Source organism: Rhinolophus sinicus, chromosome 1, assembly GCF_057876585.1.
Source record: "Rhinolophus sinicus isolate RSI-liver-muscle chromosome 1, RSI-T2T, whole genome shotgun sequence".
NCBI classification, from domain to species: domain Eukaryota; kingdom Metazoa; phylum Chordata; class Mammalia; order Chiroptera; family Rhinolophidae; genus Rhinolophus; species Rhinolophus sinicus.
This window is the reverse complement of record NC_142501.1, coordinates 210667464-210673926: the sequence shown is the minus strand read 5'-3', so window position 1 is coordinate 210673926 and position 6463 is coordinate 210667464.

Below are 6463 nucleotides of genomic sequence, written 5' to 3'. Positions count from 1 at the left end.
TTAAATGCTTTACTATGCCCCCCAAGATGCTGTCTGGTTTGGAAAATCACCTACAGTAAATGCACATACTAAATCTCTTATTTTGAACATAGAGAGGTGTGCAATTTTTATTAATAGAGCATAAGTTTCTCTCTGCTTTCCCTCCCACCCCCCACCTAATAAGCAAATATTTGAAGAGTATCTGTTGAAGAGATGCCACTGGCCAGTCTCAGTTCAGCCCCTCTTGCAGCAGACTCTCTGTGAAAAAGGGAAGGTGTTCTGGAAGGTTCTAGCATCTGCTCCCTTCCCCATCACCACGTGGATCTTGGCCATTTCCAACCCTGGGTAGATCCAGCCCCTCTCACTCTCCCTAGAGAAAGTCACGTGGACATAGAGCCCCCACACCTCCTTCTCCGTCCCAAACGAGACCTCCCCATCCTGCCTCCCTGGGGTTCCTGGCCTCCCGACTCCTTCCCTCCTGCATCAGACTCTACAAATTACCCCCGAGGACAGCGAGATGAAGACACCCGGGGTGTCCATCGGGGGGGAAACAGAATGGAAAATGCAAGCTCGGCGCACCCCAGAGTCTAATGGAGCAATTAGAAATGCTGGGTTCCAGCATGACATAGTAACACGGTGGGTCTGAAACCACAGGGTGGAGGGTGGGGGAGGGTATAGAAAGAGGAGGAGGGGGTGGGGTGTGACGGAGGGAGGGGGAAAGAAAATGAGACGCATGAGCAATGTAGCTTACAAAAACTGAAATATGTCCACACAGGTAACTCACATTTCATAAGAACATCCAAATAAAAAGACATAAACACATGTGCACACACGAGATGGAGGTGGGGTACGGGGCTCAAAGGGAGCAAATACATCCATGAAAAGAAAGGCTTCCCCAGCCACGTGGAAGGAGGTGTCAGGCTGTGGGGATATGACCACCTCAACCTCTGCACCTGAGGGCTAATGAGAAGGAAAAAACAAGAGAACACTAAACATGTACACACATACATGCGCGCGTAAAGCAAATCCTGCTCTAAATCGGCCTTTCCCGTTACCTAGATGAGCCCAGCATCCTCTCTGCTCAGCTTTGGCCACGCTGCTTCCCCTGCCTAGAGTGCTGTTCCCACCCCTCAACCACTCAGCGTTGCCTGTCCTTCAGATCCCTGCTCCCATGCCCATCCCCCCTGCCGCCCCCCCCCCCAGCTGGCCTCACCCCTTCCAGACTCCCTCATGCTGTGCACCAGCCCATCTACGTCTGTCCTCCGAGTGCACTGAAGTCAGGGCTTGCTCACCTTCTTCTGTCACCCTAACCCTCTGCAGATTCACCTCTGCCCCCACCTCACCACAATGTCGCAGGCCCCTCCCACTGTCCCCACTTGGGACATTCCAGTAGCAAATCCAAAGCCCTTCTCAGCCTGAGCCCCTGGGCTCTGCCTCTCTGTATTCTCCTCCCTGCTGTCCTCCCACTTTCCCAGGAGGCCTCTCCCTCCTACTTCCAAATGAGGCGCGACCCCTGGACCCCCACCTGTCTCTCTCTCTGCACTGTTTCTCAGGTTCTCCCCACATCACGGCTTCCCTGTCCCCTCACTCACTGGCCATGCAGACCCCACCGGCCCCTCCACCGGCCCCTCCAACTCAATATACCCCGTGTAACTTGCCCCCGCCTCCTCCAAGCCCACTGCTCTGCCTGGCTCCACCATCAATGAAATTAGAAACCTGGTGTCATCTGTGACTCTCCTCCTACTGGCCCCTAGTTGTCACTGTCCCAAGGTTTGTCTTTGGTGTTCATGTCTCAACCCTCCAGAGGATGGTGCCGGCGTCGGTGGCAGGGACACTGAGGAATGAAGCAGAGGCCCAGGCTATAGATGCTTGCAGTCCTGGCGCCAATTTGGAGGCAGGCGCTGTGTGACAGGAGCAGCACCCAGACAGCTGAAAGGACAGCACTCACCTGGTCGGCGCACAGGTCGCCCCCCTGCACCAGACAGGGGCCCAGCAGGAAATCCCTCCCTGAGAAGACTCTAACAGGACTGCTGTCACGGTGTGTGCGAGGTTTGGGTACCACAAGGGACAGGGCACAGAGTAGAGGCCACTATCAATCCTCAGCCTGAAGGAGGACGTGGCAGTGGTCACTGTCACCACATAGGAGCACGGTGGGTGGGGGACAACAGACAGGAGCTGTGGGGGCTCCAGCAGAACAAGGCAGCCAGCCCCCTGCAACCACGGTCTAATATACATTTTATTATCACGTAGGGATGGTGAGGCCAACGGATCAGGAGAGAACTGCCATTGGACAGATTTTCGTTATACTCACAGGTCCTGAAAGAAGGGAACACGCCATGACACGGCATGGGACACACGGGGAAGCACGGGGGTCGTCAGGAGGCAGGGGGAGGGGAAAGCGCTGGCAGGAGCCTTCACTGAGGTTTCCACGGGAATGGGTGGAGAGGCGGGGTCAGAGGCTGAGGACCGGCTGCTCCGACAGTGAAGCAGGCGCTGAGCCAGGAGCTGTCCCCAGGTGTCTGGTGCCTGGCCCTGGGGGAGTAGGGCCAGCAGACAGTAGCTCAGAGTGAGCGAACCCTATAAAGAAGGTGGTTGGAAGGTGTGGGCTCTGGTTGGATTGAATTTAGAAAATGCACTAGTGAGTTGTTTACTCTCTCCAGGACTGCTCACCCTGGGAGGGTCAGCAAGGCCCCTGAGCTTAGAACTTAGAATATATACAACATAAAACACAGTTAATACACTACAGAAAGAAGGAGCTGGGGTGGGTGGATGACGAATGCCTACCCCTTACTCTCCTCCTACCCTTGTAGCTCCTGCTGATGTCACCCACTGGCCAAACCCAACTGGGAAGCAAAGAGCGAGGGGGCTAGTGACAGAGTCAGCCTCCCTGTCACAAAGCAGGGAGCCGTGTGGTTCCGAGGGGGAGAGGTCCATACTCAGGGGCCACTAAATTCAGTGTGTGCAGATAACGGCCCTGTCTGCCCATCACATGCCTGTTGAATGGGTGATGCAGTCAGTCTGAGAAGGTGTGCTGGAGGACACACCTCCTGAGCTGGGTTTTCTGGGATGAAAAGGCACTTTCCAGGGAGTGCTAGACAAATGGAAGAGCCTCCACAACGCCACGGAGATTAACACAATATGTTTGGCAAGCTGCTAGCTTTGCAATGTTGCTGGATTGTGAAATTTCCGGGGAGGAGGGTGGCTGGCGCATACTAGACGCTCAGGGAATGTCTCTGCCTTTAGTGTTTCAATCTCCTCTCTGGGCCCGTCTGCAAAGCAATGCATTCATGGGCGTAAAATGCTTCCAACAGGGACTGGTGCAGAGTAAACGCTCAGTAAGCCTTGGCCATCGCCATTACGCTTGTTTTCAGGAGGAACTGTAAGAACACCACCTATCCCACCTGCCAGGTTCTGAGGAAGCTCAGATAAGACAATGCATTAGAAAGTTCTTTGTAAATCAAAGAACCAACACAACCCATCTCAGGGGCAGTAAGTAGCCTGGTGTCTGGACAGGGGAATGGGCCTAGCGGTCAAGCCCCAGGGCTCCAGCAATCTGGGACGGGGGCAAGAGCTGACTTGTTTGGGCCTCACCAGCCTCACGGACCAAGTCATCCCGTGGAATGAGGGAGAATGCCAGGGTCCGCTTCCCATCTGTGATCAGCCTTGACTCCAAGCCCACGCTCCACACCCAGTTTTCTGGAAGAGGGAGAAATAGCCCTCGGGGGGCCAAAGAATACAATACCCTTGGATGCCCCTGGCTGTGTGAGATCTCTGAAAGGGCTTTATCGCTGCACATGGGCCGCTGCCAAAGTCGAACCAAAGCCCTTCCCAGGAAATTCTTGGCTCTGCCTGTGAGCAGCCTGTCTCGTGGAATTAATTTTAGCCTATATGATGCTAAAGCCATGCAAACAGAGACGTATAAAACAGCACCCCCAAGCCTTTGCATGGCAATAAATACTGAACGCGCTGAATTTATGTACGTTGCGAGTCAGCCCCTCTGCAGGACAGCATAAAAGCCATCCCGAGTGGGAGCTGGGACGTTAAGACGCTCTTGCTCGTGGGTGCCACTGGGCCCCATGAAGGTCACTCATGCCTTTTTCTCAGGCTCATTCCATCTTTCTGCTGGGACTGTGGATTTCCGGACTCAGGCTCTGGCCCTTACGGGGTGGCGGGGAGGCCGCCACGGCGCAGGTGAGTTTTAAGGCCATGCAACCACAGGCGGAACCTTCTCCTCAGCTCCATCAAGTACCCTGGGGAAGGGGCTTTGGGAGGGGGGGTGCATCCTGGAGTCAGCGGGCTGTCAGCCTGTCAGGCTGGAAAGAGGTTGTCAGATCATCTTATTCAATCTGATGATGTCAGAGCTTGGCCAGGGTCACACAGCTCAGTGGAAGCAGCTGGATGAGGACACCATGGGGGAGGAGACCAGCTCGAGGTTTGGAGTCAGAGAGTCTTGGGGGAGAACCCTGACTCTGACAGTCCCCTGCTTCTGACGTCAAGCAAGTTGTTTCAACTCTGTGCTTTGGTTTCCTTGTTTGTAAAATAAATGGTACCAGCCCTGGAGCACGGAAGATGAACCGAGATGGTGCATGTTCAGCATCGCCTCCAACGCCCGGCACACGGTGAGTGCTTGAGAAATGGCCACTGTCATTATGATGACACCTGAGTAAATGCATATCTTAGTCTGGGTTTCCAACGAGTAGAGCCAAAGACTTAGGCATAAGCAGTGTGTTTGGGAGATGGTCCCAGGAAGCAGGAATGAGGGGACAAGGAGAGTGAGACAGGAAAGGAGGAAAAGACTAATATAAGGTCTGTTATCTACTGTAGGCAAAGGGAGACCCATTCTGCTGGTGGACTTTATGGAGAATATTATAAAAACTTCATCGAAGGATGTGAAAAAGGGCTAAATGAATGAAGGGCTATGCTTGTAAATTTCTGGGAAAACTCAATGTGGTCTTGTGATCAACCAGGGTTTGATCAGGAAAACAGAAACCACTGCCGGTATTCAAGCAGGAAGAAGTGAGATACAGGAGTCCGAGGTTTCCACTGTCTTTGGGATGCTGAGGGAGCAAAGCTCAGGAAGGGTGCTTTCGGGAATTCTTGGGTTCAGAGGTCAGGAGAAAGACACTTGTGGCCCTGAAGTGACACTCAGGAAGACACCCAAAGCTGCGGTCAAAACCCCACGTCCAAGCTCCACAGAAGCGTCCAGAGAAACACACCTCTTCCTTCCTCCCAGCCTCATGCCGGGGCCTCTCCCGGGTGGGCTCTTGCTGGACCCGAGGACAAGAGAGTCTGGGACATGCAGTTTGCAGGCTTCATGATTCTGCAGGACAGGGAAGCGCTGGGGACGGTGAGGCTGGTCCGAGGAGGGAACATGGTGTTGGGCATCGTCACCGATGTCCACTGTCCCTCTACATTTGTCTATAAATGTGACGAGATGCCAATTACATCCTCCCAAATGATAAGAGTCATGAAGAATAAAGATCCAAGGATTACCATGGCAATGTGGAAGAAAAAGAAGGAGGAAGTGTGTGTCGGGGTCCCTTTGACCACCCCAGGCTCAGTGATTCACCAGGCATCACGGGTCATCCTCACAGCTGTCACTTATTACAGCGAAAAGACACAAAGCAGAATCAGCACAAGGAAAAGGTGTGTGGGATGAAGCCCACAGAAAGGCAGGTGCAGGCTTCCAGAGTGATCTCTCAGTGGAGTCACGCAGGACACACTTCCCCAGCTTGCGCTGTGATAAAGCATGTGGAACCTTGTCCCCAGGGAAGACCATTTGAGACTCATCACCCATGTTTTTTATTGGGGGCTGGTGACATACACATCCTATGTCCGGCACTCACCAAGATTCCACATTCCCAGAAAAAAAGCAGGGGGTCATCATGGACCGTGTTATTTGTGCAAGTGGTATCGGCACAGTGAGCTACTCCTATCAATTATGCGAATCATGGGAGCCCTCCTGAAAGTCAAGTTCCCAGACACCGGCTCAGGGCCAACCTTGCAAGCACACCTTTCCAAGAAGAGTAGCCGCAGGCCAGATGTAAGATCTGACAATTAAGTTCTCGTACTTGTTACAACTATGTTGTTAACCTTTTTTGACATCAGAGGGATTATTCATTATCAATTTGTACCAAACAGGCAAACAGTTAACCAAGTTTACCATTTGGAAGTGCTGAAAAGGCTGCATGAAAAAGTTAGATGACCTAAACTTTTCACCAACAATTCATGGCTCTTCTATCACGACAATGTACCAGCTCCCACGGCACTGTCTGTGAGGGAGTTTTTAGCCAGTAAACAAGTAAGTGTATTGGAACACCCTCCCTACTCACCTGATCTGGCCCCCAGTGACTTCTTTCTTTACCTGAAGATAAAGGAAATGTTGAAAGGAAGACATTTTGATGACATTCAGGACATCAAGGGTAATACGATGACAGCTGTGATGGTCATTCCAGAAAAAGAGTTCCAAAATGGCTTTGAAGGG